The 26,007-nt window shown below is 38.5% G+C and overlaps 1 long non-coding RNA gene across 2 annotated transcripts in view; it reads right to left on the bottom strand.

The window, feature by feature from the left end:
* Positions 1-17,394: 17,394 nt before the first annotated feature.
* LOC125921768 (uncharacterized) overlaps positions 17,395-26,007 on the bottom strand; it is an 82,089-nt gene continuing 73,476 nt past the window's right edge. For both annotated transcript variants that reach the window (XR_007457488.1, XR_007457487.1), the window contains one exon: positions 17,395-17,589. This is a non-coding gene — a long non-coding RNA (uncharacterized LOC125921768). The remainder of the gene's footprint in view (positions 17,590-26,007) is intronic.

Below are 26,007 nucleotides of genomic sequence, written 5' to 3'. Positions count from 1 at the left end.
TCAAGATCTCTCTGGGGTGCCTGGGTGTCTCAGTCAGTTAAGCATCTGATTTCAGCTCAGGTCATGATCTCAGTTTGTGCTTTCAAGCCCCCGGTCGGGCTCTGTGCTGACAGCTCAGAGCCTGGAGCCTGCTTCGGATTCTGTGTCTCCTTCTCTCTCTGCCCCTCCCCCACTTGTGCTCTGTCTCTCTCTCTCTCTCTCTCTCAAAAAAATAAATAAATGTAAAAAAATTTTTTTAAAGATCTCTCTAGTAATATTGCCTTATGCATATGCATCTTAAGGCCAAGGGCAGAAATGGTTCAACTCCACCTTAATTAATCAAGTGTGAAGTAGCGAAATATCTAGAAACATGAGTAGGACCTACCATTTTGAAGTATTCAGATGGTCTTTGCGGTTTAGACATTCCAAATGTTATAATATCATATTCAAATTGACTGTTACTACCAGAGATCCACCCCGGACTTGACAGTCCCTTTGACCTTCTGTTAAGTAGGCAGTCCCAACATTTCAGTTAAAACAAACAAACAAACAAACAAAACTTAATTAGGGTTCTTTGGTTGCTAGCAATAGAGACAGCTCTGGTTACTTTGAACAAGGGCTGTAATACTGGAAAGTGACTGGGCAATGCACATGATCAAACAGAAGCCTGAAGAACCCAACTTAAAACAGTTAAGAACCAGGTAGCTCCCAAAGGTCTCAGCATTATCTCAGCAGATGCTTCCAGTGAGCAAGCTTTGGGGTTTTGTTTTGGCCAAGAGAATGTTATTAGCTAAGGTTAGGGCACATGTTCAGTGCTTGGCTGTCCCGGAGAGAGAATCTAGGAGAAGAAACCTCCAAGGAAGGCCATGATTCCATAGAAACAGGATGGGCTCCAGAATTCACCAATCCACTAAGATTGCACCCCATGTAGGGAGAGAATTTGCCCCCTACTACATCCACTCCCCCAAATATCAAGAAGTTTTAAGCAATGGGAAAAAGGATATTGTTTGCCTCCAAAACAACAAACATCCACTACAAACAACATCCCACTTTCTCTTCTGCCATAGATGTACCATTAGATCTATTCTGTTAGCCCTTAACAGACAAAGTGGGGAAATTATATGTGCCTGCTGTTTAGAACCTTGCTAATGAACTTGAGCCATCAGCTAACACAATTTCCCTAGTACTATATTCTTCTTACTCTTATGCCCCTCTGGATCACAGCATGTAATCCAGGTGCTCCGTTCAGTAACATTTTGCAACACTGCTACTATCCCCACCTGCCTTGCTTCAAAGATGATGATAACCAAAATGACAGTGGCAGCTTTTCATATTTTCCAAGTTTAACAAAGGAAGGAGGTTTCTGTAATATTAACATGCATTTGGATGGGAATAAGCAACTAAAGCAACTGGCTGTGCAAGGTTTATGATGTCTAAACTCCCACCAAGCTGCTATCATCTCTCCATATGTCTCCTGGTCATTGGGAGCCAAGCTTAGAATTGACAAAAATCAGGGCAATGCCTTTCCTGGTCATGATACCTGTAAGCAAGCAAATAATGAGGATGACCTACTATTCACCAAATTGGCATGTTTAGTACCAGTCACCCAGAAAACAAGCTGGAGAGCAAAGACAGGACTTGCATTCATACAAGGCTTCAAAAGAAAGATACTGCATGTCCATGTTCTGCAATTTCTCTCCAATATTTACACATTATAATATGACAGCATAATGTATATTTACTCTGATTACTAGGTCATTTTCACTTCCCAGCTATTTGGCTGATAATTGCTATTCACTGTGTTTCCTAAATGCTAAATGAGCAACACGCTAGTGCTGATGAAAGTTGTACGTGCCATTTTAGTGCTGTGCCAGAAAAAGCAGCCGGAACCATGGGGGTGCCAATTGCAAAGGCTTACTCTGTACTGACCCAGCCTTAGGTCCTCAGTTTTTCATTCAATGTTGCAGAAGTCATCGCTTCACTTAACACATTCAAAGTAATAGAAATAATAGTTTTTGTGATTCATTTATGCTGCTGGTTAGCCAACAAACTAAATCCAAAAGATCCTGAATTATCTATATTTTAGTTGGGTCTTTACAGTGAATACACAATCCAAATAATTGCCAACTCTTTCTTCTATTCTATGAGTTTATAGGCCAAAATTTGCTTATCTTTCCTGCTGGTTTTCAAAAACTTCAGATGTCTGCATTAGCTATAGAAACACACAGATACACTTTAAGATGTGGCATTTCCTGCCCAATAAAAACCCTTTGAAAAAGTGTTCCTCCCAAACTCTGATTTTAGATGTATCCTATCTACAGCTTTCCAGGCCTAGACTCCCCCCACTCCCCCCCCCAAAAAAAAGAAGAAGATAAAAGCTGAGGATATCATGCTTGGCTTTGTTTCCTGAGGTTTGGGATAAAGATCAGTAACAGCACTGGTGTGACCTAATGAGTTTCATCTGCTTCTGGGTTTTAGGGGAGCACACATTCAGACATAGGTTTGCAGAGCTGTGAGGAATAAAGACATCAAACACTAAGGAGATGAAGCAGAGAGAGTAAACCTGCATGTCCTTCATACACAAAGCTCCATGCTTACCTGTTTGGCTTGTAGCCCTGCTTCCAGTGAGGTGCACAGTGTTATGTAATGACCTGGGGCTAGAGTATAAAGTCAGGAAGGATAAAGGGGGCAAAGCAAGGCTTGGTATTTTGCAAGTCTGTTCAAGGTAGGTTACAGAATGGATAATTATTCCCAGCGCTTGCCTCTTGGGTACACAAATCAGGCAGATATTGCTAGGAGATAATTACAGGTGTTTCCACAAAACCAACAGGGAAGTTTGGTAGTTCTGGATTATGGTTGCAGAGGTGACTTGGCAGCAAAGAAAACTTAATTATTTAAGCCACAGGGGAAAGTGAGAGACAAACAGTTGTTTCAAAAGTGTCATAAATTCAAGAATAAGTATTCTGTCATACATACAGTTTGGAAAGTTAAAAACAGAGTGGCACTACCAAGGACAACAAAAATTATTCCACCACATTAGCTTTCCTAACTTTTTCATTTCACCCTTGCTTCGAGCCCCAAATTCCTTCTCTCCACAGCACTGTTTTACCTGGATATACAGACCATAATTATAAGATAGCCATTTGTCACCATTTCACTCTATTTTGGGCTCCAAATATCTCTGGTACATCTTGATTTAACCCTTTGTCCTTGTTGGTGGTTTGTCTGAAACTTCATAGAAAGCTAACTAGTCTTCTGTAATAGCATTTGACTTCCATTCCCTTTTCACAAGCTAAGCAAGACATTAAATCTCCCTGGGCCTTAGCAGCACCATTTGTAGCATAACATCTACCATGCCCAACTTACAGGATTATTTCAGGAATCAAAAGAGATGAATATAGGGGTGCCTGGGTGGCTCAGTCGGTTGAGTGTCTGACTTCAGCCCAGGTCTTGATCTCATGGTTCATGAGTTCAAGTCCCCCTGGGGCTCTGTGCTGTCAGAGCAAAACCCACTTCGAATCCTGTGTCCCTCTCTATCTCTCTCAAAAATAAACATTAAAAAAAGAGATGAATATAAAATACGCTTTAAAACTACAAAGTGCAAAATGAACGGAAGTTGATTCTCTATATTTTCTTGATTTGGGAAAATTTGGAAAATAAAGAAATGCAAACACAGACAAAGTCTTTTCTCAGATGCACAGCTTTATATTAGGGCTAAAAAGTCTCCTTTCTCATTTCTGTGCAGTCACCTGGGGCAACTCCCCTCTACTAAGTTTGCAGAATCTGTCACATTCATATCTCGTTTTCTGATTCTCTGAATCCACAAAGTCCATGGGACATGGAAACTCTGGGCATATACTACTACCCAGATCCTTTTGACATTCCTTTGAGAAGTACACCTTCCAGGATGGAATGTGCCACATTAGTCTACACACACGCAAATACTCCTTATTCTGACATTCAATTATTTCTGAATGCTTATAAAAGGATTGTAGAAAATTGTAGCATCAAAATAAAGACAATGCAAAAAGAAGAATCCCACAGGGGCAGAAGAATAGCTTGGATTTGTGGTGGGCACAGATCCTGGTGATTGGCCAGTATGTTTCCTCAGTCTTCTCTAGTCTGGATCCATCATTATTTTGTTGGTTTGTTGATTTGTGTGTTTTTCTCAATCCAGTTCCATCTATGGCATAGGTAGTACACAGTATTCCCAGGGAGAAGCATCATGGTGTTTGTCGGCCTTGGAGTGTGGTTGAGCTGTGTACCTTTCCTGTGTACTCATAAGTATTTTACCATCAAATGAAAAGATATTTTAGTTAACTAGTAAAAGTCTTACATACTGACTCAGAGGATATGTTTTACTCCTTGGTTTAATCCTAACATGACTAGATTTGTAATGCCATAGCATCTTTGTATGTGTACCTCTTCCATGATTCCTAGACAATATTGCTAAAAGGAACTCAGAGTGGAGGCCATGGTAGATGAAAGAGAACAGACACTGGAGACTTAACAGCTACACGGAGTCCACTAATGCAGCACCCAGTCTAAGTTCCTGGCTCCCATTCTAACACTCTTACTGCAATACCTGGCTTCCATTTGCTACACGTATCTCATATTTTCTTGTCTGAGAGAGGAATTTTAAAATAGTAGGAACAGAAAAGTTAAAGGCCTGATAATTATGCAGAAGGCAGGGTTGATAGTGGCAGGGAGCCAGCACAGAATGAGCCCTTGTGAGCACTTCTGTCTTTCCTTGAGTAGCGGAAAGAGTTCAATCACATTCATCAAAGATTAAAGTGCTTTGAGTTACCCCTCCAGAGCACTTAGAAAGAGATGCCTTCTTCTCTGTCATCCAGAGCAGCTTAAGTTTTTCCATCTATTAATTTTCTACATCTGGTATAGTTTTTCCAACTTTCCACCAGAGCTTCCTCTTAAAAACTAATGGGTCATTCAGAAACATCCACTTTTCCTTCTCTGAAAAAGTTTTGAGAAGTTTGAAGGGCAGGAGGATGGGAGAATGGGGTCAATCTGGGGAAAGAAAAAAGTAAAGATTCATTTTGTTTTTAGAACCCCTGGTTTCCAGCTCTGGATCACATATCCGTAAAAATGGTTGTGTAAACTAAATAGAATGACTAGTGGGAGAAAACCTGAATCATTCAACCCTGAGAGAACGCAGGAGTCTGAATCAGGTTCAACTCAATTCAACAAGTATTGATTGACTGCCTACAATGTGCTATCACAGGGTTAGCAAGCTAAAAAGTAAAAAACCTACAGAGAGGAGAGTGATTAAAGCTCTCTCACCTATTGTACTTGGTGCTCTTTTATACCTGAATCTTGACTCACAACTTAACTCATGAATTATAGGAAATTTTTGTGGGAAGCTTTTGCCTTCAGAGTATCCATTTCCCCCCGCCCCACCCCTGGTAATAGGATAATGATTTGCCTTGGGAAAATCCCCTTCCTAGTTTCAACCCATGACATTTGTTAAAACCGATTCCATCACCTGTAACAGGGGAAGAAATGTGATGTAAGCTAAGGTGACCAGCACATGACATTACCCTAACTACAGTGATTGATTGGTTCAGGAGAGAGCACATGATAGTATCAGAGAAATCTGAGACTATTTTCCAGAGTCACCAAGAGATACCTTATTTCTGGGGAAGTTTATGAGAGCATAGATTAAGGATCTGAAGCTGCTGGCAACCATATTGCCATTAAAAGAGGCAGAAGAGAACTAATCCAGAGACAAGCACCAAAAGAAAGAACCCTAAAGCCACTGTTGCAGCCCTTAGGAACAACCCCTCCAGAGACAATCCCCTTTGGAATTTTCAGTTACTTAAGAGAATTTTTTAGGGCACCTGGCTGGCTCAGTTGGAAGTGTGCAACTCTTGACCTAGGGGTCATGAGTTCAAGCCCCATGTTGGGAGTAAAGCTTACTAAAAAGAAATAAACTTTAAAAAAGAGAATTTTTTTTTCCATACCCAGCTTGAATTGGATTTATTGTCAGTTGCAATTCAAAGAATACTAACAAACCTATTTGTATATTTGATGAATTATCCCAAAGGATATCAACTTTCCTTCTAGTACCCTTAACTGATAGAAAAGATAATCATTAAGAAATCACATTTATGATTTTTATGTATAGCTGTATAAGTATGTAATTTGTTTTAATTATGCCTTCCCATCAGGAAGGAATCCACAAGTACAGACCAACTCTCATTTGTTAATTTGGATAAAGGTAACACTAAACTTAAAACCAATGAACAAGAATGTAAGTTCCTAGGGAAGGAGAATGAATATTAGGGTGTGTTTATTAATGGGCACATTTGCTGATGGTTTTGTCGACGCCTTCTACTTGATATCTCCTAATATAAACAGATCATAATATAAGCACATGTGGGGTCTCCTCTCCCCCAGCTGTGTGTAATATGGGACTTACTGAATTCCAAGAGATTGACAGTTCTGTTCACTTGGTCTAAAAGATCCTGGGGCGCCTGGGTGGCTCAGTCGGTTGAGCGGCCGACTTCGGCTCAGGTCATGATCTCACGGTCCGTGAGTTCGAGCCCCGCGTCGGGCTCTGTGCTGACCGCTCAGAGCCTGGAGCCTGTTTCAGATTCTGTGTCTCCCTCTCTCTCTGACCCTCCCCCGTTCATGCTCTCTCTCTGTCTCAAAAATAAATAAATGTTAAAAAAAAAAATTAAAAGATCCTGGGACAATATCAATTTTCATATTTCAGTAGCATAAAGTTTACCATCTCTATAAAGCTACTTAATTTATTACAGGATGTAATAAATTTTCTAGCCACCATTTCAAGAGTTTTACATGCCAAACATTTCATTGAAACTTCACAAGACCCTATTATAAATCCTATTAAAAATTAGAAAGCTGAGGTTCTTAAAAATTAAATACCGTAATCAAAAGTCAGCTAGAAATGGAGAGCTGGATTTGAAACTATGTCTATATGATCCCAAGCCTAGTACCTTAACTATATTATTCTCAGCCCATAATAGTCTCATCTTCTCATCTTTTGCTCACCATCATGATTTCCAGTGGAGTCCAACAGAATCTTGAGCCAACTAATTCAATTTCTTGAGGTTCTGCCCCACACGCCACTCTTTCCTCACCTCGATGCTAGGTAGGATTCCCCAGCTTCCCAAACTTTGAAATGGGGTTTTTTTTTTTTTTTGGCTTGTTTTTTGATTTTGTTGTTGTTGTTGTTGTTGTTTAGGGAGAGAGGGGTGGGGGAGAGAGAGAGAGAGAGAGAGAGAGAGAGAGAGAGTGAAGATCCCAAGCAGGCTTCATGCTCAGCACAGAGCCCATTTAGGGCTCAATCCCATGACCCTGGGATCATAACCTAAGGGGAAATCAAGAGTCGGACACTCAACTGAGACAACCAGACACCCCCAAACTTTGGAGATTTAATCCATCTCAGAGAGCAACTACTCAGGGAGACTCAGCCTCCGTGTGGGATAAAGGAAATAACACATCTAGTCCTTTGTAACCCACTGTCCTATTACAAACTCCTCTTCCTCTTTAAATCAATTCCTCTTCTAAAGCAAGCACCAAATCTCAAGTTATTGGGACAGCTTACTCAAATGAAGGATCATTTAATGAGATGCTAAATGCTGCAAATTCCCTCTTCAAAATTACTCCTGTTACTTTCTAATCCTACTACTACCTCTGTTGTACTACCTTCTCTCCTTAGTATTATTACAAGTTCTTCCTATGCAGTATCCATTTCTGATCTCTCCCTTCTCAACTCCAACTGAAGTATAACCTAAAATACCCTTTACATCACATTACCTGCCAGTTTAAAAAAGAAAAAAAAGGAGGGGGTGCCTGGGCAGCTCAGTCAGTTACCCATCCCACTCTTGATTTCGGCTCAGATCATGATCTCTGTGAGACTGAGATCTCGGTTCGTGAGACTGAATCCTGAAGCAGGCTCTGTGCTGACAGCCCTGAACCTGCTTGGATTCTCTCTTTCCCTCTCTCTCTGCCTCTCCCTGGCATGCATACACATGTGCACTCTCTTTCTCTCTAAATAAACTTTAAAAAAGACACACAAAAAACTTCATATTCTCCCATTGTTTGCCGAATGACTTTTTAAAAGTTTTAACATAGCGTCTAAGGATTTCCATAAACTGGCCTGTGTCTACTTCTCCCTCCCTTTACCTCTCACCCCACATAAACTTCTATTCTGGTTTCTGGACTTTAAAACTCACCTTGTTTTTTCAGCCCTATGATCTTGTTCATATTGTTTACTCTGCATAAGACCCACTTTCTCTTGCTTCCACCCACAGAGATTCTATTTCATCCTTAATGATGGAGATTATTTTCCCTCTCTTCTGAAACTCCAACCAAAAATTATTCTTCCTCTGAACACCTAGGGAGCTTAGATATCATTACTTCCTTGGTATTTATTCCATATTGCCTTGTACTACAACAATGCAAATTTCATCCTTTCCACCAGTATTATACTTTTAAGAGAAGTGAAAACTTATACATGTCTATGCACCAATACAGCATCTGGCCTAGTGCCTTGGCTATAAGAGATATTGTACATATATGCTAACTGAATAAATGAAATTTATGAAATGGGTAAAACACTAGGGTAGTCAACATCTGAGATAGTCTCTAAGGATTCTTGCCTCCTGGTATTTAGCCCTTGTGTAACCTCCTCCCACGCTGAATAACCAATAAGATATTGCAGAAATGACAGAATGGGATTTCAGACATAATGTCAATTAAAGATATTATGAACATGAGAGTGGCCATAACATCAACTATGGACTTTGGGTGATTATGATGTGTCAAGGTAGGTTCATTAATTGTAACAAAGGTATTACTCTAGTGGGGTAAGTTGATAATGGACAAGGCTAGCATTTGTGAAGACAGGGGTTATATGGAAAATCTCTGTATTTTTCCCTTAATTGTGCTATGAAACTAAACCTCCTCTAAAAAGTTGTCTTTTTTTTTAACAAAAGATACCGTGGTTTCCACTTTATGTTCTCTTCCATACGTGTTCTTGGGAAAGGGAACAACCACGTCATACGGACACTCAGGTAGTCCTATGGGTTGGTCATATGGTGGGGAACTGAACTCTTCTGCCAACAGCCAGCACCAACTTGTTTAGTACATGAGTGAGCCATCTTGACAGTGGATTCCCCAATCCAAATCTTCAGATGACTACAGCCCCAGCTAATATCTTGACTGTACTCTGAGACAGAATCACCCAACTCTCCTGCTTCAGAAATCCTGACCCACAGAAACTGTGAGATAACAGGTCTATGGCCTTGAGACCTAAATTTAATGATAATTTCTTACAAAGCAATATATAACTAATACATTAATCCATCATGGTTGTGATAAGCACAAGAACAAGAAAGACCAAAAAACTTCCACTGGGTTTGAGGAGAAATATTGGAAATAATGAATATCTGAGTTGTGCATGCAGATTTTTCTATTGCTAAAGACCATGAATGAAAGTTTTCAGCATCCAGATCTCTGCACAGGTTTCTGATCTATGAGCCATATCTCTGAGTAGTTTGTAATACTAATTATCAAGCATATAATATTGGGGACTGTCATTTGCTTGTATGCCAAAAATTGTTCTAATATCTTTCCAACAACCCCAGGACATAGGTACTCTCATTATCCCCATTTTACAGAAAAGGCCACTGAGGCACACAGATTAACTTGTGAAACCAGCTCTGCCAGGTCTGAAATCTTGAGCATCTAGACAGTCTGGATTTACAGCCCATACTCTGAATCACTATGCTCTGTGAAACATCATGCTTCTTTTAGCACTTGACAATAAATACAGCATTTTACAGAAATCATTTAAAGTATTAAAATTAAGTTTATTTAAAATTGGTGGCTAAGATTAACTCCTAGATTGGCCTGGCAATCTTTAATTGGTTACAAGATGGTTTTACTTTATTTCTTTTGATAGTTAAAATTGTGAAATAAAGCTGAGAGGCTGTCTCATTCTCAACTCCCTTAAGAGACTCCTCTCAAAGCCTTGAGTTTATTTATCTCCAGCCTAGTGGGATTTGAAAGATCCTTTGATTCAGGTTGGGTGCATCAAACAGTGATGTTTGAATCCAGACTGCAATTGTTGATTTTCCAAATAAAATTCAATTCATATTATTCTTTTGTTGAAGTCTGGAAGGAATATGATAAAGAAAAAAGTACAATTTGGGAGATATTTTTATTTGACCTATTTTCAACAAATGCTGTTCAAACTCCTGAGAAAGATAAGAAAATCTGTAAGACCCTACCCTCAAGGAGTTTATAATCTAAGAGTTATAGATTCATTATAATAGCTTCTCAACATCAGTAAAAATAAATTATATTGTAAGAACCCAATAGATTTTTTTTTACATTGTAATTATCCAACAAAATCTTCCACAGAATGGGTCGTAGAGATTCAAAACAGATCCCTTTGTAATATTCTCAATGCAAACTTACATGTTTATTTCTTCATTTTCAGGGAGCAGGAAGGGGCAGAGCAAAGGGAGAGAGAATCTCAAGCATGCTGCACACTGTCAGCACAAAGCTCCATGCAGGGCTCGATCCCACAAACAGTGAGAACATGACTTGAGTTGAAATCAAGATGCTTAACCGACTGAACCATGTAGGTTCCCCAAGATGCCATTTTTATAAAACAATTACAGCCACCACAAAACACTCTGTGTAAACTTCTGCTTGAAAATCTTTGTGTATGATAAGTATTTTCAAAATGTATTATTTTAAAATACTATATATAAATACATACTTATTAGAAGTAGTGAAAAAAGACAGATACATATAAAAAAAAAAAGTCTCTTCCCTCACCCTTCCTCCATTTCTAGTCTCTCAAGCTAACCAGTTTATGTCTCTTACCAATAGCTTACCACACACCTACACAAAGATTTTCAAGCAGAAGTATACACAGTGTTTTGTGGTGGCTGTAATGGTGTTATAAAAATGGCATCTTGGGGCACCTACATGACTCAGTCGGTTAAGCATCTTGATTTCAACTCAAGTCATGTTCTCACTGTTTGTGGGATCGAGCCCTGCATGGAGCTTTGTGCTGACAGTGTGCAGCATGCTTGAGATTCTCTCTCCCTTTGCTCTGCCCCTCCATGCTCCCTGAAAATGAAGAAATAAACATTTAAAAAAATAAGTAAAAATGAGATCTCAAAAACTATAAACTTTCAGGGAACGTTGTTCCTCATAGTATATTATAGATATTCCATCAAGTCAATAGATAAAAGAATTAACTCATTTCTGATAAAAGCTGCATAATGGCCCCAAACTATATATTAGTTTATTCCACCATTTTTTTCTTGATGGCCATTCAACTCTTCTCTAGATACTTTTGTCACTACAAATAGCACCACAGTTAAACATTCCTGTGCATATGGCTTACATACAGCTTTTATTTCTAAGATGAAGCTCTATGGGGGTGGGGAGGTCACTGGGTATTGAATATCTATTTTCAGATTGTAATAGAAATTTCTAGATTATTTTTCATAGCTAGATTACAGTACTTCATTTTGTCACGTGCCAAAGAAATCTATGCTATATCCTTGCCCGCCCTATATCTTCTAATTCAATAGCTTAGTTAATATGGAACTAAGGGGAAAGACCTGGGATCCCCCTTAAAGGGAATCCACATGGGAACCAAACCTACAATTGCAGGCCATCTGTCACCATTCAACTGAGCACAATACATATACTGAGGTCCAAGTTGGATATTCTATTCCTCCTATAAGTGAGGTCCTGCAGGACATCTTGAATTGTGCTCACATCCAACCATAAAATGAGAATTCACTGAACTCTCAGGACACTTGTAAGCCCCTGAAACAGATGGTGTATACCTCAATACCCAAAAGTTAGTTGGTAGCAGTGTGCATTGTGAAGTCCTCAGCGCTTGTATTTGGAGAAGACTGGACAGTGTGAAAACCACCCCATCATATAATCATTTTAAAAGATACCTCCAGGGGTGCCTGGGTGACTCAGTTGGTTAAGCGTCTGACTTGATTTCAGCTCAGGTCATGATCTCATGGTCATGAGGTCAAGCCCTGCTTCAGGCTCAGCAAGGAGCATGGAGCCTTCTTGGCGTTCTCTCTCTGCCCCTCCTCCACTTGTGCTCTCTCAAAATAAACATTTAAAAATTAAAAATTAAAAAAAAAGAGATACAGCCAATGGCCCATTTCATTTCCAAACAAGAGGATGTTACAAAGTAGTTTTAGTTTGGTAAAGGCAATTATTATTTCAGTATGGTTTGGAGCCTCAGGAATTCTAAAACAGTATAAATGTTGATAGTGAATTAAAAGGCTTAATTTTAATATCTAGACAGTTGAGACACTATGGCCAATTCATACAGACAAATAGTGTTACTACTTCAGAATATTACTCACACTGACTCTTTTCAACTTCTAAAATATTTGTAACCAAATGAAAAGTTAAAAACAACCTGGTGACATTTAAAAAATTTTCAGCCTCTACCTTCACAACGTGTGTGGAGAGTTTTCTTTTCTTTTAGAAATATCCTCTAATAACCAACAATGGATTGGTATTCAAAAGAAATATAAATAAAGAAGAAAGCTTCAACCTAGAAAAATGTACCAGTCCCTGCAGTAGAGAAAAACTATAGCTTGGCCTTGGTCTGTATGATTTTTCCAATTCCAAATTGGAACACTAGACTATATTGTTCCTTATCTCTCAGAATGCCAAGAAACCAATTATGTTAAATAATATTGCCTGAAGGGATTTTTTTTTCCAGAGTCACTAGAGAAAGATCAATGCAATAACCTAGGACCTCAAATGTCAATATTTAGTTTTAGGAAGCCCATAGTTTTCAAAATATTAGTTTTGTTAAATAATATTTTTCAAAACAGACTCAAAAACTAACAATATTCCTATTGTGATCCTTTGGTGTACAGTAGTTAAAGAATATATCAGGACTAGTAATAAAGTATAAATAACAAATATTTACCAAAATAATATTTCAATGAAAATATAAGGCTCTTATATCAATCCAAAGGACTTATTTAACTGACTACAATCTTTAATAGAAATATCAATTGGATGGGTTGGATATTCACTCCCTGCATTACCCACATACTGCAAAAAACTGCACATTTGTCTGACTCACATAAATAATAAATTGTCCTTTGTACAAAGATGAGCCTTTATTGTTCAATCCCTCAATCAAAATGGAAGTGCCAAAATGAAAACTATATCCCCAGGCAAGAAAAGGGTGAGCTTTAGGAGATACGGGATTTAAAACAAAATTAATATTGTAAAGTAAGAAAGAAGAGATTGAAATATATATCAGGGGAATAATATCTAAATAACTTAACATTAGCAAGGGACCCTGTGAGAAAATAATGAGCTATTTAAAACATATGTGCAGAACTCACCACAGGCAGCATTTCTTCAAAGGAAGGAAAAAAGCTTGATCTGGTCAGGGCGATGACCCTAACAGTAAAAGCTCTGGGTTCTATTTCACATTGTTCCATTGAGATTACTGTGATGATTTGAGGCAGACCATGTCTGTCGGTGGAGTCCCACGTATTTTCCATATACCCCTTCTCAATATTCATCCAGTGAAGCTATGCTATAATGAGCCCAGGTAAAGCCAGAAGCATAAACATTTAATAGCAGAGTTCTCAATAGGGAATAGCCAACAAATACAGCCTATTACTCAGGTTTACACTGTGTTGCAAAACAAAACAAAGACAACACACACACACACACACACACACACACACACACACACACACACAGTTTCTGGAGAGAACGAGGTCACTATTGGCCTCTTCAAAGAGCTTGATTGATGGATACATATGGATAGTACCTCCCTGTCTGTATCTTCTTCATTGCCCACCTTCCTCCAGATTGGCTGATCCAAATTGTTCAAATAAGAGGACACACACTGGGCCTTTCAAATGTTGAAAATTTCAACAATCAATTAATAACACCCCTCAGGTTTCTTTTTGTACACTTATTGTCCCAAGAATTTGGAGATTTAAGATATGATCCAAGTATGCATACTCTTATCCACCTTATTTAGATCTCTCAACTTTGCATTTTCCTCTGCTTCTCAAGGGTGTATGTAAGGCCTGAACTGTAATATCCAAGCCTGGGTTTTAGCTGGAAGGTGAAAATGATGCAAGTAAGCCTCTCGGCCTCTTTGGTTTTAGGCCATTCAATATACATTGCTTAGAAAAAGACTTCTCTGCACCAGAGTTCTACATTGGAGTTGGGATCCAAAGCTCCAGCTAACGGTCATATATTATTTTTTTCTTGCTTTGGCCTCCTCTGTGAAAATATTTCCTAGAGTCTTCCTAGGTGAGAATGGCCAGGAAAGATTTGGATGTGCAGACTCTAAGTCTTTTAGCCAAATACCATTACACCATTTAAACAGCATACAAGCATAGGTAACTTGCATCCTATTTTGACATGACTCTGTTGCTACAAGAAATACAAACCATAATGTCAAATTTAAGTACTTACAAATCCCCTAGAAGTTGTAGGTTGAGTATTCTATTATCTTAGCAATGAAGCTAGTAGGTCCATGGTAAGTAGTTTCTACTTGGATAGAGAACCACTTCTCTGAAACTTTTGCAGAGCATGTAGACTGCTTTGGGCACTGTTTTGGCTAAGGCCATGAGACCAAACACCATGCAAGGTTCAATTAGAAACGGGCCAGGTTCCATAGAGTACAGATCAATGTCCCCAAGCCTTTTATCTTCCACATTACACATTTCTGTCCATCAGCCACTCACGTTAACATTCCCCAAATCTCCCTTCTCCTCATTACTCAGCTTCCAAGTCTATTGGCTATTCCTGTTATTCTATGGCTAAAGCTTAGGCTTTGTTAGCCTCCATTGAGAACATGTATATACCTTCTAAGCCTTCTGAAGGAGTTTGGGGGTGATGTTTTGCAATCATTCTCTCAGTTGTCACCAGGTAAAACAATTCCTCCTGGCATCACATATTAGCACATCCCTATATAGGCGTTCCTTCTCTGATCCTGTAATAGGCATAAACCTTCTACTCTCCTTTAGGTTAGAATGATTCTTCTAGGCTATAAAGATCCCTTGAAGGGCACTATAGTAGAGTCTCTTGTTATCTCTCAGTACACTCCAAACCCAGATCTCCTATGGGCTTAGCCATAAGACCTTGTTAGTTGTCCCTAATATCTGCTCTCCATTTCTTCCACAGCAATAGTTTTACCTGAGTACATGACTACCTAATTAAGGATCTTTTTTAGTCTTCATTGTAGGTGAAGGTGAAAGAGTCCAATGTTACTAATTCAGACCACTTGGATGTGAGAAGTGTTGTGTCCCTTCCAGGTCTTGTTTCTAAAAACAATTGGACATATACTCCCCTGATTCCTTTCTACTTCCCACTGACTGCCTAAGAGACAGAAAGAAAGGGAACTTTTCTCCTAAACCCAGAGATGAAAGCCTGAGGCTGAGATTGGCAGCACTATTTTACAGATCTGGATTACATGAGAGAGAAATAAACTCTTATTTAAACTACAGTATTTTGAGCTCCATTTGTGATTGAAATTTTAATCTGTAAATAGCAAATTTCCCTCCCATGTATGTTTATAGTCACTCTCCAAATCGCCTAAGTAGTACAGTTTTCCAAGACAAATAAGCCCAACTATAACAATAATCCTTGATTATGCAATTCTAGCATAAAGGACCTTGAAGGGGGCTAGTAGTTTTATAATCCTCTAGTCAACAAAGAAACAGATCACATTGTTTATAACTGTTGTGAGTTCTATTCTGCATGTTGCTAAAGAAGTTTTCAAGCATCCCACATTCTTTCTTTACAACTGGTCCAATTCAGTATCCTATTGTGCAGAACCATATAGTTTTCTTTACTAGATGTGGTTATCTGAAGAGTGAAACAACTATGCCTCTCTTTAAAAGAAATTGAGACATGACCACCAATCACACATCCCCTCAACCTAACTCGAGAAGAGGAATTTGTTGAGCTCTTATGAAAATTGCCCTTATATAGCTTCTAAATTGTTCCTTTACATCTCAGTCTGAATATTAAGGTGGACACACAAGGCAGACATTCTGCAGTATTTTTCCATCCATTGGTGATAAGGGCTGCTGCTATTTTCTCTCTGTGGGATACACAAGATGATTTGCTATAGTTCCCATTGTTTATAAAATAGTGTTAACCAAATTCTCTCATCTGAAGTAATAATCTGTCTCAATAATTATTTCACATCTTTTTTACCCTTTCCACTTCCTTCTTAGAGGGCCCCATAATAGCACCATGTCATCCTAAAAGGAACATGGAACTTTTAGGTAGGTCCTTCTGGAAGTGGAAGGAGAAAACCAGAGCAGACTTTTATAGCAGTTATGAGCCAAGAAATACTGTGATGTCAATTTTCAGGCATGTGGAAATGTTCCCCTGGGATTTTTTTTTCCTTTTTTTAAGGATCCTAAGAGCCAGTTTGAGAACCACTTGTTTAGGGTGCACAGACCATCATCAAACGTTACTATCAACCATTGTTTGAATCTCAATCTCCCTATATTAGAAATTGTGATTGAGACAGAGAAATCCCTTACCAAGTAACTTTCAAAGGAAAGGAAATGAAATGTAAATTTGTTCTACATTTCTTAACATCTGCTTCAGACATTTAAGATGCCTTCTAGGAACATGCTAACACCCTTTCATCTCTCTTATCAACTTACTTATTATCCCGTAACAACAACCTGGAGTTCTTTATGTCATTCTACATATCATTCTAAAGAAGCCATCCCTCCCTTTTCACATTCTCCCCTCCCATTGCCTCCAACACCATCTGTATTATACAAGTACTGCCCGATAGATTGATCTGAACCACACCATTCTGTTTGCACTGTCCAATCCACACCAATCACAATTGATACACATCAATTCCAATATGTTGCACAATCTGTCATGCATATGCCATTTTACTAAACATTCACATTGAATGGAATAATAAATGCTGTTTTTTTTTTTTTTAACATTGAGTACAGGATAACAACAACTGTTCTTCAGTTCCTTGCATTATGGCTGACATAAGACAGATAAATTAGTACTCCACAGAGTGACAAGACACAATTGGGATTATTTTGGAGACCATACAACCATATGTCAATATACCTCTTGCATTACTATTCAACACTGAATCTTTGGAAGCAGAAGGCTTTTTGGATGCTTTGATGTTTACTCCTTTCTGACTTAACTGCCCTAGCACAATCATTCTAATGAAATGGGCAAAGGCTTTGTGAAACCAGTATCTTCATTAACACCAAAATGGTTACCGTACCCAGGCTTGATGTGTATTATCCCTTAAAAGCAACTGATAAATAACTCCATAAAGTAGGTGAGAGCCTATATATTGACATCCACACTCACAAACTCACAGGATTTTTATATTGTTTATCCAAGAAATATTCACTGCACATCCCCTTTCCCTGCACCAAGCCGTATACTCTGCTAGAATACTGAAGTGCTGTACTCATTTAGCAATCCCAAAACAGTGTCATCAGCCCTGGAGCATGCTCTTTTGTTCGGCTCCTTTTCAATTCAGTGATAGCTGAACAATTCACTAGGTGATACCTGAAGGGAAAATAGAGAAAAAATTCTTTGAGTTTTCATATTTCTTACATAATATAGAAATTAATGATCCTAAAGAATGTGTATTTTAATATATTATGATGTTGAAACACTCGAATCTATACTGACACACACAGAACCAGAATACAAAGTATTTCCGGTAGAAAAAAAAGAGAGAGAGAGAGAGAAAACACAAGGTTTTTCTGCTTTTAAATAAGCCAGTCAAATAGCTCAGCCTGAAATGCTGTATGTGTCAGCGTGAGATAATCCTGCCCTCTCTTCCTCTCTCCTGCTTCTCCAGGGAAATGACTCACACCTGGTCACTGCCCTTGATATGATGTTTGATATTCTAAATTCCCATCAGCCCCACACAGCTAGAATGATGTCAGCACAGTTGACATTGTTAGATCCCTGCTCTGCTTACATCAACTCCCTGTCGCTCGGGCGTCAGATGAGTGTGGCAAAGGGGAGAAGGAAGTCATCATCTTCTTAGCAACCAAGCCCACATAGCCAGGATCCAAAAATGACATCTGGCACTTTGCTTCGGGGATTTCCAGCACTTCCCAGAATTTCAGCCAGATTGGAATACTGCTGCTCTGAGTTAGAAAGAGATTACTGATCCTCTTCCCAGCAGGATGTGTATACTTTTACAACACTTCAGATACAAATGCTGGTCACCAAAGCACTTTTTACCGTAGTCCTCATCCCATTATTTCCTCAATTCTTCTGGGATATCGTTCATTGATATTTTAGGAATCATATTACTTCCAGTTAAAAATGGGAAAGCTAAAATGAAACGGTCTTATCATCCTCCTACCTAGAATCAAAGGTAGGTATAATATAATCAAATTGGATGGAAAATAGAAATGATTGGGCTAATTATATCAATAGTCTCTTAAAATTATTCTACATAAAGTGTGGCAGTATTTTTGTGTCTCACATGCAGTATTACAAACATTTAGCAAAAAAAATACAACAACATAATGAACTCAGACAATTGCAACCTATAGAGATATTCAGTCATATATTGATTACCTGGGGGATGATATAGGGAAGACTTTGGGATAGAGACCTAATAGAACATTTTGGAAAGTATTGAGCTACAGTGCAAGAACTATGATAGCACCATGTCACCATTCTGTAGCTGTCAGAATTTCTAACAACAGAGATTGAATATCTACTTTCCAAAAGCAATCTAAGTGATTGTGAGTGCCTTTACTACTTCATGTCAATGGACCCGATTACTTTGTAGCTCTCTCTCTGCTCACTTACTTACTCATCCAACAAATGTTTCTGGGTAGGATCTCTGTCTCCATGACACTTGGGGACAAATGGGAGACTTAGGTAAATAACCAGACAACCACAGTACTTATGTGCCTTCATAAGAAATAAACCCAGGGTGCAGAGAATAGGGATAACCAGAGCCCAACTGAGCCCAGAGCCCAGATATGAGGAAAAGCCTTCAGGGAGGGCTTCCTTGAGTTTTCAAAATTCTGTTGTATTGCAAATGATTTTCCTAAGTCCTGACACCTTATCCAAACACTACTTCCAAGCTTTTTAACAAACAGCTCCATTCAGTTCAGACAGTTCATTTGCTTCCTGACATGGCCAAGTTACCTTGAGCATCCACATCCCACAAAATGAGAAGCAGGGATTACATTTGGCCTCCCATGGGAGGGAAAATGAAAAGAGTTCAGAGAACTCTCTAACTCTTTTTTCAAATCTCAAGGCCTGAATAGGCAGGGGCTGGGCACCTTGTAGTTCCCTCATCCCTCAGCAGATTACTTTAGAAGTCATTGCCATTGTTCCTTTACCTATCTCTCAGCTTCAAGAGACTGAGCTCTTTGAAAGTATAATGATTCTACCTCATTTACCCCATAGTATCCACTAGGTATCCTCCCCCCCCCCCCCCCGCCCCAGTCTGACCTAGGCCCTGTAACATAGAAGGTACTCCATAAATATGGTCGTTGAACTATTTTGTTTCATGCTTCTACATCTCTTCCTGATTTGAATACTGGCTTTACCCCTATACTTCAGAACAGTGTTTCCCAACCTTTTTCAAATACTAGCCTACAGAGAAAATGATTAGGTTTGTTAGGCACATTGTAGTAAATAGGGGAGGCTGCTCCAGACTCTCCCAGCTGTTAGCCCCAGGCCCTGCCTATTGTCCCAGGACCTCATCCTCCACAGTCTACCCCACCTAAGAGTTTAGGGGATCGACATCAGAGCAGCATATTTGAAGCTCATCAGTTGGGAATCTCTTCTGGTTTAGAGAGTTCACAAGGAAGAACAAATTACCCTTCTTCCACTTGACTTTTTGTACCCCAGCTTTCCTTCTTAACATTTTACAGCACTTTTCCTATTAACTTTCAGTTATAGAAAAACATATTTTTATGTTTTTTTAGAACACTTGCACATTACTGGTTGGAATATATGATGCAGCCACTGTAGAGAACAGTATGCTGGTTTCTCAAGTAATTAAACACAGAATTGCCATGTAATCCAGTAATTCCACTTCTGGGTATAAACCCCAAAGAACTGGAAGGACTGAACAGATGTTTGTATATGTATGTTCATAGCATTATTCACCATAGCCAAAAGATGGAAACTTGAATGATCTATTAATGAATGAATTAGCAAAATATGGTACATACAATGAAATATTACACAACCTTAAAAAGGAAATTCTGATACATGCTACAACATGGATGAAACTTGAGGGCATTCTAAGTAAAATAAGCTAGTCACAAAAGGACAAATATTGTATAATTCCACTTATACGATCTATCTGGAGTACTCAAATTTACAGAGATAGAAAAAAAGAAAAGGTAGCTGCCAGGGGTTCAGGAGAAGGGGTAATAAAGAGTGATTATATAATGAGTATGGAGTTTGTTCGGAAAGTTGTAAGAATTCTAGAGATGGATGGTGGTGGTGGTTGCAGAACAACGTGAATGTGCTTAAAGTCATAGAACTATACACTTCATATAGATAAAATGGTAAATTTTAGGTTATATATGTGTTATCACAATAAGCTTTTTAAATGGTATATTCAGAACACTTAAAATGATAACTACTACTATAACTATGTATGGAATGATTAATGGGATGCCCGGATGCACTGTTCATGTGTCCAGACATCACGGAAGGCACTTTCTCATCTTGGAAAGTAGAGATTGTCAATAAATGTTCATTAGTCCCAACCCCAACCCATGCCCATCATTACAACCACCAGTATCTGTTGTCCAGATGGGTCCCTAATACTGTACACATTATGAAATTCTCCAGTCATTTCAAAATGGATCTCAACTTGACTTCTTTGTCATAAGCACAGACCCATACAATTTTCCATTCTCACTCTTGCCTTAAATTTTTAATAAAATGTGATTGATTAACATTTAAATGCAAACACAAAAGCCTTGATCGACCTGCACTTACACTGATCAATGCTTCCAAGAAATGCAAAGCTCTAGTCCCTTGAAAATGGAACATAGTTTTGGAATGACAGATTTTCATAGGGTGCCTAGCATTAGATTAACACTTTTCTCATGATGTGTTTACATAGCACAGCACAGAATTTAACATGACTCCAAGAGCCTATTCTTTTGCTCATTTCCCTTGCTGTCTCTCCAAGTAAAAATTACACATTGTTTCTCTCTCAGTCTCTATGCCTTCTTTCTCACCTTCATTTTAGACTCTTAGAGTCCCATTTTTTATTTTTGGATAAGAAAATCAAATTGAGGACAGATTAAAGAATAATCTGGCTGGGAGTCAGCAGAGGGTAGAAACTGGCATCCAGTTGTACAGCCACAAAAAATTCTATGATCAACCCAGGAAAAATGACCAGGAACATGATTATCCTATGCCTAAACACTAAGTTTAGTATTTTAATCTCTTGACAACACAATATATAATTGAGACAAGGCAATTTGGAGCTTATACTTCAATTTCTTCATCACTGTAGTTTCAAACAACTGCTTTCAAACTACCCAGCACATAGCAGGACTTCAATTCTACTCCATAGTAGTATCTTCTAAATCAGTGATACCAGTTTGCTGAAAAAAGTTGCTTAGTAGAGGGAAATGTAATCAACTTTTAACTTATCTACAATACTTTCAACATCACTGAGACCTGGCCCTGAAGGGTTAGAAAGGGTTCCCTGAAGAATTACTATCCACATGAAAAAAACAATCATTGTCATTAAAATTAGGAGAGGGTAAGGAAGAGTTTGAGCTTTGTCCTAGGCAATGGAGAACTATTTAAAGGTTTTAAGTGGGCAGGAGATATGACCAGATTTATATTTGTAAAATTCTGCCATTTGGAGATGAAATCGGATTGAAGAAAAAAAGAATACTGTGAGATTAACAGGGTTTTTTTTGTTTTGTTCGTTTGTTTTTCTCAGTAGAAATGCTTCTTGGGTAAATTTTTGGAGGATAAAATTTTGCCATGGAGAAGCCCTGAAGGTTCACTGGGTCCCATAACTAATCATGGTCCATCTCTGACCATAAACAACTTCAAACCAGAAATGACCCCAAACTAGACTAAGCCTCCTCATACTCATTCTGCACCTAAAGCATTGGGCCAGCTCCCAGAGCTGATCTTTTCTTTCTAGCTCCTTATGGGAATCCCTTCCTATTTGTTCCATAGATACTTCAAATTCAAAGTGCTCCAAACCAATGGCCTTCTTCTGTCCCCTCTCTCTTCTAGACCACAGCTATGCATCCTATATTCTTTATTTCAGTAAATAGCATTACCTTTTCTATCAGAGCCTTAAAGCTAAGAATCTTAGCACGTGCACCCACACTACTTCATCTACTATCTCCTAAATACCTCCTAAAGTCCTTCCTTCTTTTCTGACCTCATTGATTGTGCCATAGTCCAGACCCTGTCATCTTTAATTTCAACTATTATAATAGTTACAGTTGCTACCAGGCCTCACTGTGTCCAGTCTCCACCTGAAATTCCCACCCCCTAAACTGCTGCTGCACTGAACTTGCCCTTATGCAAATCTGATCATGTCACTCCCTAGTTTAGAATCCTGCAATGACAAACCAACTGAAACTCAAATTCCTTTATACAGCTCTTTGTGGTTCTTGACCTCTTAGCTAAGCTGTCTGTTTAGTATTATCTCTTGTCACCTCCAACTTCAGTATGCCAGCCTTAATTACCATCTCTGATTGAGAAACTCTTACTCCAAATGTCAAACTCCACTTCCAATGTCAATTTTCTTGTGCCTTAAAAGGAATTAGCAACTCTTTTCCTCTGTGTCCCAAAAGCACTTGGAATATGTTAGGCTCTAACATTACTACTATAGATTCTAATTATTCATGAACATGTCTTCCTCCTACCCTCCAAATCCCAGGTCTTAGCTCTGGTTCCACTGGCTCCAGGATGAGTTTTGGAGAGTTCCATGCGCCTTCAAATAGCATGCATAACTGTGTGCAAATGTGGGTCCACACATGCAGTTAACTTTCGTTAGCTCTCAAAAGGTGCCTATGACCTAAAAAAAAGTTAAACATCCACTACCGCCCTAAAACATGAACTTTTTAAGGGCACCAAATATATTGTGTGCTTTTTTTGTATAACCAGTTTATTGAAGAGTCTGATCTCAGCAGGGCATAAACATGAAACAGTTTTATTTTTCTCTAATCCTTACTTTGAACTATGTTCTGTCAAATCTTCCTTTCCTGCTCTTTAATGACATCTCAGACAGACTTCATAGCTTTCTGCTCTCTTCCAGTTATTAAAAAGACCAGTTCACTTGTTTGGTTCCTGATTCAAATAAACCAATTCTAAAAACACATCTTTGAAATAGTCAAAGAATTTGAATATGGACTAGTATTAAAGAATATCATGAAATTATTGTTAATACTTAGTATAATAAAATTGTGATTATATCTTTAAGTTCCTAAGCATTAGAGATATATGCAGCAATGTTTTTAAATAAAACCTATGAGGTACTTGGGATTTGATTTATAATACTTCAGACAATATGTTGGTGATTACTGAAGTTGGAAAATAGGCATATGAGTATTCTTAATAGTATTCCACTTTCATGTATATTTGAAATTTTTCCTAAAGTAGTTTTTTTTTCTAAATTCAGTCCAATCCTATCTAAAACTTCATTCTCACATCCAGCGGTATGCTAGTAAATGTTTGCAAACCAGCTCTAGGGGGAAAAAAAGAGAAAAGCCCTGGTTTGCCGCATTTGCCAATTTTCATAGTGTAAATACTACCATGGCCAATTCCAAGTGCCAATATGATATCATTGAATTCAGAGTTGGGAAAAGATGCACAGGAGCACGCTATTTAGATGACATTTCCAGCATACTGATACAGTAAATGTAAACAGCATAAAGTAAAATGCAGTAGAACAATTAAGAAGTGATGACTGAGTATGTATTGCCTTTGTTTTCCTAACTTTATGTATTTAAGTGCATGTTAGTATAACTTAATTTTTATAATGGTTGATTCACAGGATTCCTAAAAATTTAACAGTCTACTCTCATGAACTGAAATAAGCCAGCTCCAAAACACCTCTGCAATAGCTTCCCCTTTGTCAGCCACCTAATACAGAAGTTGAGATCCACCGCTCTAACCTGATCTGATACATCTCCTCTATTCCTTACTCATTACTGTGAACATACCCAGTTCTTTTTCAATCAGGCACAACCAGCCAGGGAAAGAGAGAGGCAAATTACTGCCCTCCATCTGCCACTCTTCCTTCATGCGACTCTGAATCCTTGATTCAGGAGCGCCCTTTGAAGGAAATCCTGATTTGCTCCCAGGCTTCTTGAACCCTGTGTTTGCTTTGAAATAGCTATTCACATACGTACAGAATGTAATAAGTGTTTCCATCCGTCGTAAAGTAACAGTTTAAGTCTTCATGTATTTTAAAGCAAGAGAAGGAGAGAAACATTTTTATTCCTAATAAACAGTGTTAGGGTATTGAGGTCTTAAATTACAGAGTAGCGCCCTCTTGGCTTAAGCTTAAGTACAACATATGCACTCGTTATTTATTAACAATTAAAACTTTTAAATAATCCAATCCATGTTGTTACTTACATTTGTCTTTTCCATATTCTAAATCCTGTGACTTCACTTTAACAATGAGAAACCATAATGTGTATTTTCATATCCCAGTTGAGAAGACTAGATTTATTTCCACCACTTTCCCCCAGAACAACATCATGCATTTTAGGTAGAAGAAACAGACCCAACAGAGTAGTCTAGCACAGCACTTTATCATCACTAAAGCAAATTCACCAAACAGTATATACTGCACTTCCTATAATTTTTGGCCAACTTTTACTCAACCTAAATAGTATAAATTTACATGGATTTCCATGGTGTGAATCAATTCTGAGATGGCACCTAAACGATTTGGCTTCTGCAAGAGATGACTTGTCTATGCACATGATAGACTATAACGAATATCTAGATACCATCTCAATCCCCAGAGGTAGGAAAATAATTTCAAAGTACACACACACACACACACACACACACACACACACACACACACACACCAGCTAGTTAGTAAGAGAAATATTAGCTAGAATGACACTCATGTATATAAACCTCATTTAATACTCCTAATTCTACTAAGTATTAAAATGCTCATTTTGCAGAAGAGGATACCAAAATTCAGAGTGTTTTTTGGTTCACCCAGCTAAGAAGTCAGAGAGCCTGGATGCAAATAAAATCTGACCCCAAAGCCTGCACTCTTTGCCCTAAATCATGTAGTCTTCCAAATCTGGGGCTTCACCCTGGTGTGCTGACTCTAATGACTTTTCTACCACAACTAGCACCATATTAAAAGTCCACATTTAAAACTTCATTAGTGCAAATCCAGGAAGGAGCAAGAAACAAGTCCTAATGCCTACTAAAGTAAATAAAATCTTAAACTCTTCCATCCCCCCCAAGCTCTCTGACACTAATGTGAAACTGGGGGCAAAAAAGCAGTGATGGGTTGTGATGCTTGGTGTTCTTGCCTGTCAGTACCACCCCCATGTGTGAAGGGGTCTATACAGTAACCCATTCAGTGCAGGTCAGGAGAATCTGTTAGTCTTTTCCAGCCTCCAGCACTCATCTGTTGTTTGCTGCTGAAGCTCCATCACCTAGAACAATGCCTGGACTATCATTAGGAGCTCAAGAAATGTGTTGACTGGATAGAAGCTACTTCAGATGAGTAAGATTTTGAACACAGCAAGCTTAGTGCAAGATCCAAGGCTCATCTTGTGTTCTCACATACTGACTTAAGATGAGGGGAAAAAGTCCTTCACAGGAGAGAAGGCAATCATAAGCTCAACAAATGTGCTGCATTGCAGAAGTGCAGGTTGAGAGGTTGAACTGAAAAAGTAAAAGAGTAAAAGTGGCTTTCCTTCTTGCAAATAAATGTCCCTTGCTTTTTATGACCTTTAT

Source organism: Panthera uncia, chromosome C2 (genome assembly GCF_023721935.1).
Source record: "Panthera uncia isolate 11264 chromosome C2, Puncia_PCG_1.0, whole genome shotgun sequence".
In the NCBI taxonomy this organism is placed as follows: Eukaryota; Metazoa; Chordata; class Mammalia; order Carnivora; family Felidae; genus Panthera; species Panthera uncia.
Note: the sequence above shows the minus strand (reverse complement) of the source record. Positions and strands in the feature narration are given on the sequence as shown.